The sequence below is a fragment of the Giraffa tippelskirchi genome, chromosome 2 (genome assembly GCF_054371585.1).
Source record: "Giraffa tippelskirchi isolate mGirTip1 chromosome 2, T2T-mGirTip1v1.2.pri, whole genome shotgun sequence".
NCBI classification, from domain to species: Eukaryota; Metazoa; Chordata; class Mammalia; order Artiodactyla; family Giraffidae; genus Giraffa; species Giraffa tippelskirchi.
In genome coordinates this window covers 141894163-141906269 of record NC_137276.1, presented here as the reverse complement: position 1 = coordinate 141906269, position 12107 = coordinate 141894163, and the positions used below count along the sequence as shown (strand labels likewise).

Below are 12107 nucleotides of genomic sequence, written 5' to 3'. Positions count from 1 at the left end.
CCAAAATCATGTTCTAGAACAGAGCTCTGAAGATTCTGAAAATTCTAATTTGAACCTTGTTTTCCAGGTGGTTTGAAGGATATATTTTTCATGGTAGGAGGATGGAACATATTTTATTTAACGGGTTGCTAGCTTGATTGATAGTTTTAAAATATTTAGACAAATGGGATGTAGTACTTCATTTGTATTCTTGCCCCAGGCCTTGCAAATGTTGGGGCAGGTCTGGTATGTGGTGCCATGGGGACACATAACAGGAGGATCTAACCTTATGTGGGGGCATCATAGATGGCCTCTCAGAATAAATCATAGTTCAGTAGCCTAGGATCAGCCAGAGGATATTCTACTTATATAACTACCACATTTATAGACTAAAGGTGAAAAAATCATATGTTCATCCTAATAAATGCCAAAAAATGTATTTGATGAATTGAAACAGTCATGTTTAAATTAATACTTAATACTCTAGAATATTAAGGGCAGGAGGAGAAAGAGGGTGACCAAGGATGAGATGGTTGGATGGCATCATAGAATGAGTTTAAGCAAGCTCCGGGAGATAGTGAAGGATAGGGAAGCCTGGTGTGCTGCAGTTCATGGGGTTGCAAAGAGTCACACACAACTTAGCAACTGAACAACTCCTGTAGAATAACAGCATGGCACAATAACTGCTTTACGTATATGAAAGTAAACATTGACATCACACATAAATGTTAAGTACCAACAACGTTCCCTTGAAATTTAACCAAAGACAAGAATGCAACTATCACTCAATTATTCAACATGGATCTTAAATTTCTAGGCAACTCATTTGGCAGATGTTAATTTCTTTTCCCTTTTCCAGTGGTTTAATGAACATTTTTAAAGTGAGAACTGTGTTGTGTCATTTACTCCACAACCTTTTTAAAGTCCTTTATCTTTTTCTGGTTTGTCATCATTGTTGTTGCTGGCCTATATCCCATCTTGAAGGTACAAGTTCCATAAAATTACTACCTGCTTGTTAAAATACACTTTTATGTATTTCGAATTTTCCTCTTTCAAGATTCAACAGAGGCCTCCATTTTCCTCCTTATGATTTTGTATTTGTTTGGTCAACCATCGCCTGGAGCTGGTGTTTAGACCAGGAAGCGACTCATTATTCTCCCAAATGGTTCCTGTGTCTCAGTTATTAATCTGCATCAGCTGGAGGCAAATAGCATTCCCTCTACCCTCCAGTCTTAACACATAATCAGGAACTTGGCAGAGGAAAAGAGTGGTGGTGGAAGTTCTGGCCTGACTGGCTATGAGAAGCAAGCAGTTAATTGAATAGAAACAAGTCATATGGCATTTTTAATTTGAGTAAGAATACAAGTCTATTTTAAAGTTGTTTGCCTGGTCACTGCCAGGCATCTGTTAGCTACTGTGCTTGCAGGTTCATCCTCTCTCTCTCTCATTCCCTCTCTCTGACTCTCCTATTTCTAAACTATAAATTCCCAGATAAGACTCTGATTTTAACAGTTATTCTTAAATGATGTCTAAGGGAAAGACAAGACACTTTTATGAAGCAGCAGTTTTGGTGTTCCTTTCTCACTCCTCAAATTTTACGATAGAACACGAGAACTGGGCTGCTGCCTGTTCTCAAAGTACATTTTCAGAGAATTTATCATATTCTGAGCCTGTAGCAGATATAATTCTTTTCTCCCCAACAGTTTAGGACCCTGGATAACTTGGGGGGACATCAAGCATGGTTATGCAGAACTCTCTCCAACTTTAACAAGAAGGCAGGACTTGAAGACATGTGCTTTTGGTCATCCCTGCAGGACCATTTTATAAGTTCATAAATCAGGGAATCCATTCAGGAGTTGTCTAGTGTTTGCTTAAATTCAGTCTTGGCAAGAACAGAAGTTGCCTAAATTTGATTCTCCCATTAGTCAAATGTAATTTTGACAGCAAAAGTGATATCCAAGATGTTATTTCTGTAAAATGATAAAATTCTCCATGGTGGCTTCCCCACATGTCTCCACTGGATCTCACTGCTCACCATCCTCCTCCTTCCTTTCTTCTCCATCCCAATTCACACCCACAGCCCTAGGTCTCAGTAGGAACAATCAGATGGCAAGTAAAGGGTCCTGAAGTGGCTTCACTTAGCACTGTGGAATCTCAACATGAAAAGCCCATTCTTGGTTTCTCCTCCTTGACAGAGAGGGCTCCAGTCACCTCTGCAGTGAGCATGCCTGCTTTCTGACTCTCCAGTGTTTGCCTTGTCTTGACCCTCTGAGGAATTTCTTTTCTGATTCCTCCTTTCTGCAGAATAATTCAGTGGATTCTGGTAAAAGAAGTCCTAGCCTGGGTTTAGGGAATCTCTTACCTTAGTGAAGGTGTTTGTCACTTCAGTCTCTTTGGAACCCCATGGACTGTAGCCTGCCAGGCTCTTCTGTCCATGGAATTCTCCCGGCAAGAATACTGGAGTGGATTGTCATTCCCTTCTCTAGGGCTCTTACCTTAGGGCATTGCCAAAACACAAGACTTGTGTTCTGACCCCTCCCAGACTTCTGTTCTAGAAAATCAAGTTGCATACAAACCCAAACACTCAGTGCATAAAGAAAAGAACATTAAAACTGCAAATAATTCCATGACTCAACAATGATAAACATTGTTGATATTTTAGGGTATGGTGTGGCATGGTATAGTGTGGTGTGGTGTGGTATGGTATAGAATATGTAAATACACGAGACATGAATTATACTAAGTAATTTATAAACATTGATTTATATAAACATTGTTTATATAAAATTCAGTTTTAAATAGGTGTCATGTATTTTTGTTTGCAATATCTGGAACCCCTAATACAGTTCTAATCACAACAGACTTGTTTTCCTTCACATATACCCTCACCAATAATTCCACATTTTCAAAAATTAAGAATTATTAAAATAACATTTCAGGAATAATTTTGCCGAGAACATTAATAGCATTTTGCTACTCATACACTGGGTGGGAAAACTGTTTCACTTATTGATTAATAGTAGGTTAATGAATAAAATGAGAGAAATTTTGGTTTACATTTTTTGTGTTATTGATTGGGAATTATAGCTTTAACATGTACTATTCGATCACTGAATATGATTATTTCTGTTGACTCAATACTAAGTGATGAAAGAAAACATATTTTAAAGTAAATAAAAGTTAAAGAAGAAATAAATTCACATGGAAAAGATGTAGTAATATCATTGTTTTTTCTTCCCTTATGTATTAAAAAAAGACACAATTTTTATAACCTACAAAGGAAAAAATGTTATTTTATCAATGATGGGGTTCCATTTTAGGGAAGGGGCTTGGAGATTATTTTTAATTTTTTGACCTATTTTAAATGAGGATTTCATCATGGATATGCTTTTTCTTTTTTATGTTCACCATATTATCATCAACAATGCATTCCTTGAAACTAGCAGTGATTTCAAGTCATAATGAGGACTGCATACACAATATTTGTGACTTGTCAAGCTCACAATAAATACAGAGAATTGCACCTGAACTTCTGCCCTATCTATATCAACTCACTGTCAATCTTTTGACAGTATCATATTTCAGACAGTAACTTTATAAACTTGGGCACCTAGAGAAATTCTTTAACAAACTAAAACATTTTCAGGGTGACATTAATGATAGACATTTTTAGATATCATATGTAGGCCAGAATTGCAAAATGAGTTTGTACTGCAAACTTTCCCAAGTTCTTGTAATTAGTGTAACCATAATAGATGGGAAATAACAGCAAGAAGATTTCCTTCTCATCTGCAGACCTGTTTCCTTCTATTCATCATTACCAAACACTAGTGTGAAAGATAGCCATAAAGATTGGGCAATGGAGAGTCTGCAGCTGCTCAATGGGTATTTTTGGAAAGTGATGTGGCCTCAGAACTCACAAGGACCCTGAAGGAAGATCTGTAATACTAATTAGGGGGAAAGCAATTCTCATTCATCTGGCTTGTCCTGATATCATTTCTTGGTAGTAAAAAGAGACTAAGATAACGTGCAAATCTGACAATTGGGAAGTCGATGAGTTAAAGTAGTACTTGATATCATCTCTCCTTTCTAGTCATCTGGCGTCAGTGTTAAAATGATTTTACATGGTCAGAATCACTCAAGTATGCTCCACAGTTAATATGACATGGCAACAACTAAAATAGAACCAGTGCATGTTGCTAGTTGGTTCAGTCTTCAGATATATTTAACAACCTGGTATGTTTTTATACAAAGAACTCCCCATCCTAAAGATATGATGCTTTTAACTCTTTAGTTTTTCCTCAGTACATTTGTCTTTTTAACTTTGTCATGACTGATAAGGGACAGATACCCACATTTCCTATAGAAAGATATATATATTTCTGGTCTGGGACCTAGTACTAAAGTACCAGCACTGTATTAGTCAGTATTTAAATGGTAGATTATTTTTAAATGCAGTAGTTTAACTACATATGAAATAGATAACTAATAAAAAGCCTACTGTGTAGTACAAGGCACTCTATCCAATACTCTGTAATGATCTATATGGAAACAGAACCTAAAAGAGTGAATATATGTATATGTATAACTGACTCCTTTTGCCATACAGCCGAAACACAACAACTATACTCCAATAACAATTTAAATAAATAAGTAAAAGGCAATAGTTAAGAGAATATCCTCAGGGCTCTGAGTTATGTGAATTTGAATCCAAGTTTAGTTGTTTACTATGGCTTTGTGACCCTGAGGAAGTTATTTAAACTGCCTACGCCTGAAGTCATCTATAAAGTGAAAATAATAAGGTGAAAATAATATATTGAATCTATAAGATTATACAAGTTAAGGGCTTAGCAGAGTTCATGGCATACAAAATAATATTCTTCTGGTAAAAAATGAAATTCAACAAATTTAAGTTACATTATAGTATAATTCATTAAAGCAGTGTTATAATTATCACATTTCTTCATGAATTTTCTCCCCATCACATGTAACTAGCTAAAATATTGAAGTAGGAATATATGTTCTCCTTCATACATTTTTCTCCTAGGGGTTCCTGCTATTAGTTAGCATATAGACAGACAGGAGATGGGAAGTGTTGTCTTCGTGTTAAACCTGAATTTCCCAAACAAGGTCAATACAGAAACTCACTTCCTATTTGTCTGGGTGAGTCTTTCCCTTTATTTTAGAAATGGAAAACATTTCCACACAGCCTTTAGGAGACTCTGATGTGAGGGTATTAGTTGGTGAGAGAGAAAGTAATTGCTCCCTTCTTGTGCACTTGGACTGAGAGCCATCAAAGTAAGTTATCACCTGTTCTCACATCCCTTGAAATCTTGATTAGTTCTCTAGCAAAAGTACTCCTTTCCATTATATCTCCCCACCAGCTCTGGGAAACAGCATGCCTGCTTTTACATTGAAACTTCAACGGTTGCACTTTAAATAAAGTTTTATCCTTGTATGGAGGAATGACTTGCATGTACTATATAAACTTTTTTTTCTCTGCAAAGACTCATAAATTATTGCTTTAATAGTCCCTTCAGGAATTCAGATCCTCTTATCATTGCTTTTATGCCTCTTTTCCCCTAAACTATTTAAATTTGAAGACCATACTATTTTTCTTAAGCTCCCACCCTTTCCACCATTTTTCAACTAGTCATGAGAGAGAGATGAAGTCTAATTTGTAACATGAACTATATACTTTAGGAATCAGAAAGCAAATGTTGTGAACAAAACAGTTCAGAAGGAAACATTCAAAGATAGGGCAAACACACTAAATTTGAAATGAAAAGAAATATTTTTAGTTTCTCCATAGTCTATTTATGAACCATGTGACCTCAGGCAGGTCACTAGATTTCTCTGAATCTTAGTTTTATCACCCACAAACTGGCAGTCAGTGGCTGCCTGACCTGCTTCTTAGAGCTTCGGTGAAGAGAAAATAAGACAATAATGCTTACACATGCCAGTATTCTTGCCTGGAGAATTCCATGGAAAAAGGAGCCTGGCGGGCTACAGTCCATGGGGTTGCAAAGAGTCAGACCGACTGAGTGATTAACACTTTCACTTTCGTAAATGTTTATATAAATTGCAAATCCCCATGAAAATATTTTTAGTAGTATAGAATTAACTATTCAGCTCCTCTCCAGAAACTCTCTTGAAAGGTTACAAAGAGTTTGCTGGCCCTTGGAACTGGGGACCATGCACTGCTCTGTCATATTCACTACACCAGAACATCATACACCACATAATCATTCTTTTGACATTAGAATATATTGATAAGAAAAGGACTATGCAGAAACATGCTGACATTTTACCTCAAAGATAGTGAATCGTTTTCCTTTATCCTATTTTTAAAAGCAAACTCTTAAAAAGTCACAATATTGATTAATACAGACCCTTTATCCACATAATATAACATATTCTTCAAACGTTTTACTATCCCTGACTGGCCTTAAAATCTCAGATATTTAAAATAATTTTTTTCACTTATAACATTCTATAAAAATTTTATGTGTAAAAAAATATTTCCTACTGAGCTAAAACTGTCCCAGTCTCATGAGTGTTTTTTAAAAAGCTTATTCTCCATAGCACAACATCAAGTTGTTAATTTAAATTTATATTTTGAGAAGTAAAGAAGGAAAATAACCATTGGTATTGATAATGTAAAACAAAAGAAAACAAAAAAACAAACAATACTAATTAGATTTTTTTATCTGATATAACAGAAACGATTAAATGACCCCAGAATACCATTCCTCCTGGACCTAAAAAAAAAATCTCTTGACATCCACAAACAGTAAGTTTCAGTGTGCTTTAAATATGTACACAAACATCTTTGGAATGCTTAAAAAGAGAATTTTAAAAGACAGTGAGACATGCTTAAATCTGACTAACAGAATAGTACACGAGTAACATATAAACTGAAATAGAGTATACTAGCTCACATCAATAATAAAATTACATTGCCTTCAGATCAGATGTGCTAGCCTGGCTTCTTCCTCTCCTCAAATTCTTTTTAGAAACATTTATCTCAAAATTGGAGCATTAACCAGATGCCAGCCCCACTTGAACTAAAAAGTAAGAAAGATGGAAGTTGCCTTAGGATAGCATTTCCCAAAATGAACTTCACAAAATTGTGGGCTTCAAGATGTTCTTTTTTTAAAAAAATGAGTTTGTTGCAAGAAAGGGATTCTACAGTCAAATAAGTTTGTGAAATACTGTTTGCCATATCGTCCTCTTAGATATTTGCAGTATACATTAGTAAGTTAAGTAGTTTTATACCTCTCTAGTTAGGCTTATCAGTAGCTTATTTGACCTGAGAAATGTTTTTGATGTAACAACTCCTTAAATTTCTGTGGAACATACAATTTCAGAACTGTTTCTGTCCTGTAAGAACTTCAGCGTTTCTGGAAGAAAAGGAAGAAACCAGTGATAGTAGAGACCTAGACTTTTATTTTGTGTCATAACCCACATGGCACACCTTCACATGAGTATGTGTGGTTGAGGAATTTGGAAAAGAAATTCTTAGGGAAATAAATGTATTTCTCTGCTTGCAGTAGATTAAATGATTTGTTCCAATTCTTCACGCCACCCCCACCCAATCATAGCATTATTATTCATCCATATGCTGGCCATGGTCTCAGCCCTTGCCATTGGGCTTGGCCATGTGACTTTCTTTGGCCAACAGGATGCTAGTGGACCTGAAGTGATCGAGACTTTCCATGTGCTTGTCCAGTTGTCTTGCTCTCTTCTACTCCTGCTTTTTCCACAGCTGCTGTTACAAGTCATAGTTAACCCAGAGTTAACTACCAAGCTGAACACTGCCTAGAATGGCCAATCTTAGCCAACCTGTAGATGTGTGGACAGAAAATAACTGCATATTGCCAGTGAGTTTAGGGGTAGATTTTTCCTATGGTGTGTTCATGGAGTTGGCTCCAAAATAATTAATACTGCTATAAATGTCCATAATAGCTAAAAGAGAACATAAGAATGAAATCAAGTGATGTTTCATACGCAATGAATTTGTAGATTATTGTTTTATTAATTCCCTTTACTCTTAAATTCTTGAAAATGATGTCCTGTCAAAAGCATGTAATTGATATCTCACTTCTCTTAGTATGGTTATTCCAACATATTTAGATAAAATATACACTCGCAGATAACCCAGCTTTCCCCCATTTAAACAAAATGAGGTAATGAAAAACATTTAATTGATATGAATATAAATTTTAAAAGAAATACAACTGGAGATTAATATATAAAGACCAAAGATTTCACAAAAACCCCAATTATTATCAAATGTCCTCAAAATATTAATTTTAGTTTTACAGCTATTCAGCAACGGGGATGAAGGAGTAGATCAAAAACTCCCCTGCTTACGGAACTAGTCACTCTGACATGACAACCTACAGTCCAGTAGGCCCTCACTGCTACCAGCAAAGCCTTCATCCCTAGACTCCAGGCAAAGACCTGTGATCTTGACAAGAATTGTGCTCTTTTTTCTCCCTAGAGAACCTCCACCATCTCTTTTCTTCATTCAAGCACATAATCTAGTCCTTCTTCTCTCCATGTTCACATGTTCCAGCCTCCTCTGCTTCTAGAATTAATGAACTGTCTCTTCAGTTCAGTTCAGTCGCTCAGTCGTGTCTGACTCTTTGCGAACCCATGAACCGCAGCACGCCAGCCCTCCCTGTCCATCACCAACTCCCGGAGTCTACCCAAACCCATGTCCATCGAGTCGGTGATGCCATCCAGCCATCTCTTCCTCTGTCGTCCCCTTCTCCTCCTGCCCCCAATCCTTCCCAGCATTATGGTCTTTTGAAATGAGTCAACTCTGCACATGAGGTGGCCAAAGTATTGGAGTTTCAGCCTCAACATCAGTCCTTCCAATGAACACCCAGGATTGATCTCCTTTAGGATGGATTGATTGGATCTCCTTGCAGTCCAAGGGACTCTCAAGAGTCTTCTCCAACACCACAGTTCAAAAGCATCAATTCTTCGGCGCTCAGCTTTCTTCACCATCCAACTCTCACATCCATACATGACCACTGGAAAAACCATAGCCTTGACTAGACGGACCTTTGTTGGCAGAGTACTATCTCCGCTTTTCAACATGCTATCTAGGTTGGTCGTAACCTTCCTTCCAAGGAGTAAGCATCTTTTAATTTCATGGCTGCAATCACCATCAGCAGTGATTTTGGAGCCCAAAAAAATAAAGTTTGACACTGTTTGCACTGTTTCCCCATCTATCTGCCATGAAGTGATGGGACCAGATGCCATAATCTTAGTTTTCTGAATGTTGAGCTTTAAGCCAACTTTTTCACTCTCTTCTTTCACTTTCATCAAGAGGCTGTTTAGTTCTTCTTTGCTTTCTACCGTAAGGGTAGTATCATCTGAATATCTGAGGTTATTGATATTTCTCCCGGCAATCTTGATTCCAGCTTGTGTTTCTTCCAGCCCAGCATTTCTCATGATGTACTCTGCATGTAAGTTAATAAGCAGGGTGACAATATACAGCCTTGACGTACTCCTTTTCCTATTTGGAACCAGTCTGTTGTTCCATGTCCAGTTCTAACTGGTGCTTCCTGACCTGCATACAGGTTTCTCAAGAGACAGGTCAGATGGTCTGGTATTCCCATCTCTTTCAGAATTTTCCACAATTTCTTGTGATCCACACAGTCAAAGGCTTTGGCATAGTCAATAAAGCAGAAATACATGTTTTTCTGGAACTCTCTTGCTTTTTCGATGATCCAGTGGATGTTGGCAATTTGATCTCTGGTTCCTCTGCCTTTTCTAAAACCAGCTTGAACGTCTGGAAGTTCATGGTTCACGTATTGCTGAAGCCTGGCTTGGAGAATTTTGAGCATTACTTTACTAGCGTGTGAGATGAGTGCAATTGTGCGGTAATTTGAGCATTCTTTGGCATTGCCTTTCTTTGGGATTGGAATGAAAACTGACCTTTTCCAGTCCTGTGGCCACTGCTGAGTTTTCCAAATTTGCTGGCATATCGAGTGCAGCACTTTCACAGCATCATCTTTCAGGATTTGAAATAGCTCAACTGGAATTCCATCACCTCCACTAGCTTTGTTTGTAGTGATGCTTTCTAAGGCCCACTTGACTTCACATTCCAGGATGTCTGGCTCTAGGTGAGTGATCACACCATCGTGATTATCTGGGTTGTGAAAATCTTTTATGTACAGTTCTGTGCATTCTTGCCACCTCTTCTTAATATCTTCTGCTTCTGTTAGGTCCATACCATTTCTGTCCTTTATTGTGCTCATCTTTGCATGAAATGTTCCCTTGGTATCTCTAATTTTCTTGAAGAGATCTCTAGTCTTTCCCATTCTGTTGCTTTCCTCTATTTCTTTGCATTGATCGCTGAGGAAGGCTTTCTTATCTCTCCTTGCTATTCTTTGGAACTCTGCATTCATTTGGGAATATCTTTCCTTTTCTCCTTTGCTGTTCGCTTCTCTTCTTTTCACAGCTATTTGTAAGGCCTCCTCAGATAGCCATTTTGCTTTTTTGCATTTCTTTTCCATTGGGATGGTCTTGATCCCTGTCTCCTGTACAATGTCACGAACCTCTGTCCATAGTTCATCAGGTACTCTGTCTATCAGATCTAGTCCCTTAAATCTATTTGTCACTTCCACTGTATAATCATAAGGGATTTGATTTAGGTCATGCCTGAATGGTCTAGTGGTTTTCCCTACTTTCTTCAATTTAAGTTTGAATTTGGCAATAAGGAGTTCATGATCTGAGCCACAGTCCGCTCCTGGTCTTGTTTTTGCTGACTGTATAGAGCTTCTCCATCTTTGGCTGCAAAGAACATAATCAATCTGATTTTGGTGCCGACCATAAAATGGTTAATAGTAGGATTTCAGTGATTCTTATATGTATAAGTGCCTTACCTGTTGCTTAATAAATGTTGATCCATCTCTCTCTTTCCCTGCCTATCTTAACTATTTTCCCATTTCCTTAGTGGTAATCCAGTGAGGTATAGACAGATGGATAGATAGATAGTTACATACATATATAGATATTTAGAGATCACTGGACTGCTGTATATATCTGTCTCACTGCATGTATGAATACGAATTAAGTATTATAAGTAAGAAACTAGCACTAATGATAACTGTTAAGATTCACATTTGTCCTTCTAGATTTGACTGTGACTCATTAATGGCCAGCCAAGGAAAATGCTATCTAAAAAATATAGAATCTAGGTGACATGACAGACCTGGATTTAAATCATAGTTTTAGAACTTACTGTCTGATAAGTTAGTACCCTCTTTTCAGCCAAATTCCTTACCTGAAAACTGGGAGTAATAATATTTAATAAGATATCATCAATAAAAGACAATATCAAGTACAATACTATATGAACTTAGCACAGTACCAAACACACAGTCAACACTCAATAACTGCTGGCTATTATAATTACTGTACAAGAGCTGACTGTATGTGATAATACATTTACTTTGTAATATAAATAATATCTTGAAACAAGCACGCTATTAACATTATCTTCATTTTAAAATCGCTATCTTTATTAGCTGAAATGCCTGGGCAAGAAGGAAGGAAGATTTATTGTATTAATTCATGTTACTCCCGCCATATTTCTAATCTGCTTTGCACATCAGATAGCTAGAGTTTAGGGGTATCCCTAAAAAAAACCCTGAAGGTTAATGTGTACTATTTACATGCTTCAGAGCATAAGCAAATCACTGGCTGGTCAGATCAAGGTGAAACACAGTAGAAGGAACCCACTGTGGCCACACCTCTACTTTAAGGCTACTTGAAAGGGGGGAAAAAAAAAAGATTGAAGCATAGCTATTTTCACAAATAGGAGTAGGAGTGATTAATTACTTTTTATTGTCATTCAACAGCATGTCACCCAGGGAGTAACCTCATTTCTCCAATTCCCATAAATTTAATAGAGGTCACATCTTGGCCTACTTGGCTGAAAAGCACTGCTCCTAAAACCCTGATGGTACTTTTAAGTTCACTGATGTGTGAACATAATTCTCTGCATCTCTCAGCCCCACATACTCTCTCTCTCCCAGGGAGACACTTTAGTAGATCTATGTGGCACCATGTGGAAAGTTACAAGGGGTGAGCTCTCTGATTCATTC

The 12107-nt window shown here is 37.2% G+C and overlaps 1 protein-coding gene across 1 annotated transcript in view; it reads left to right on the top strand.

Annotated features, from left to right (window-relative positions):
• SPATA16 (spermatogenesis associated 16) overlaps positions 1-12107 on the top strand; it is a 252946-nt gene that overhangs the window by 47720 nt on the left and 193119 nt on the right. The window lies entirely within an intron of this gene.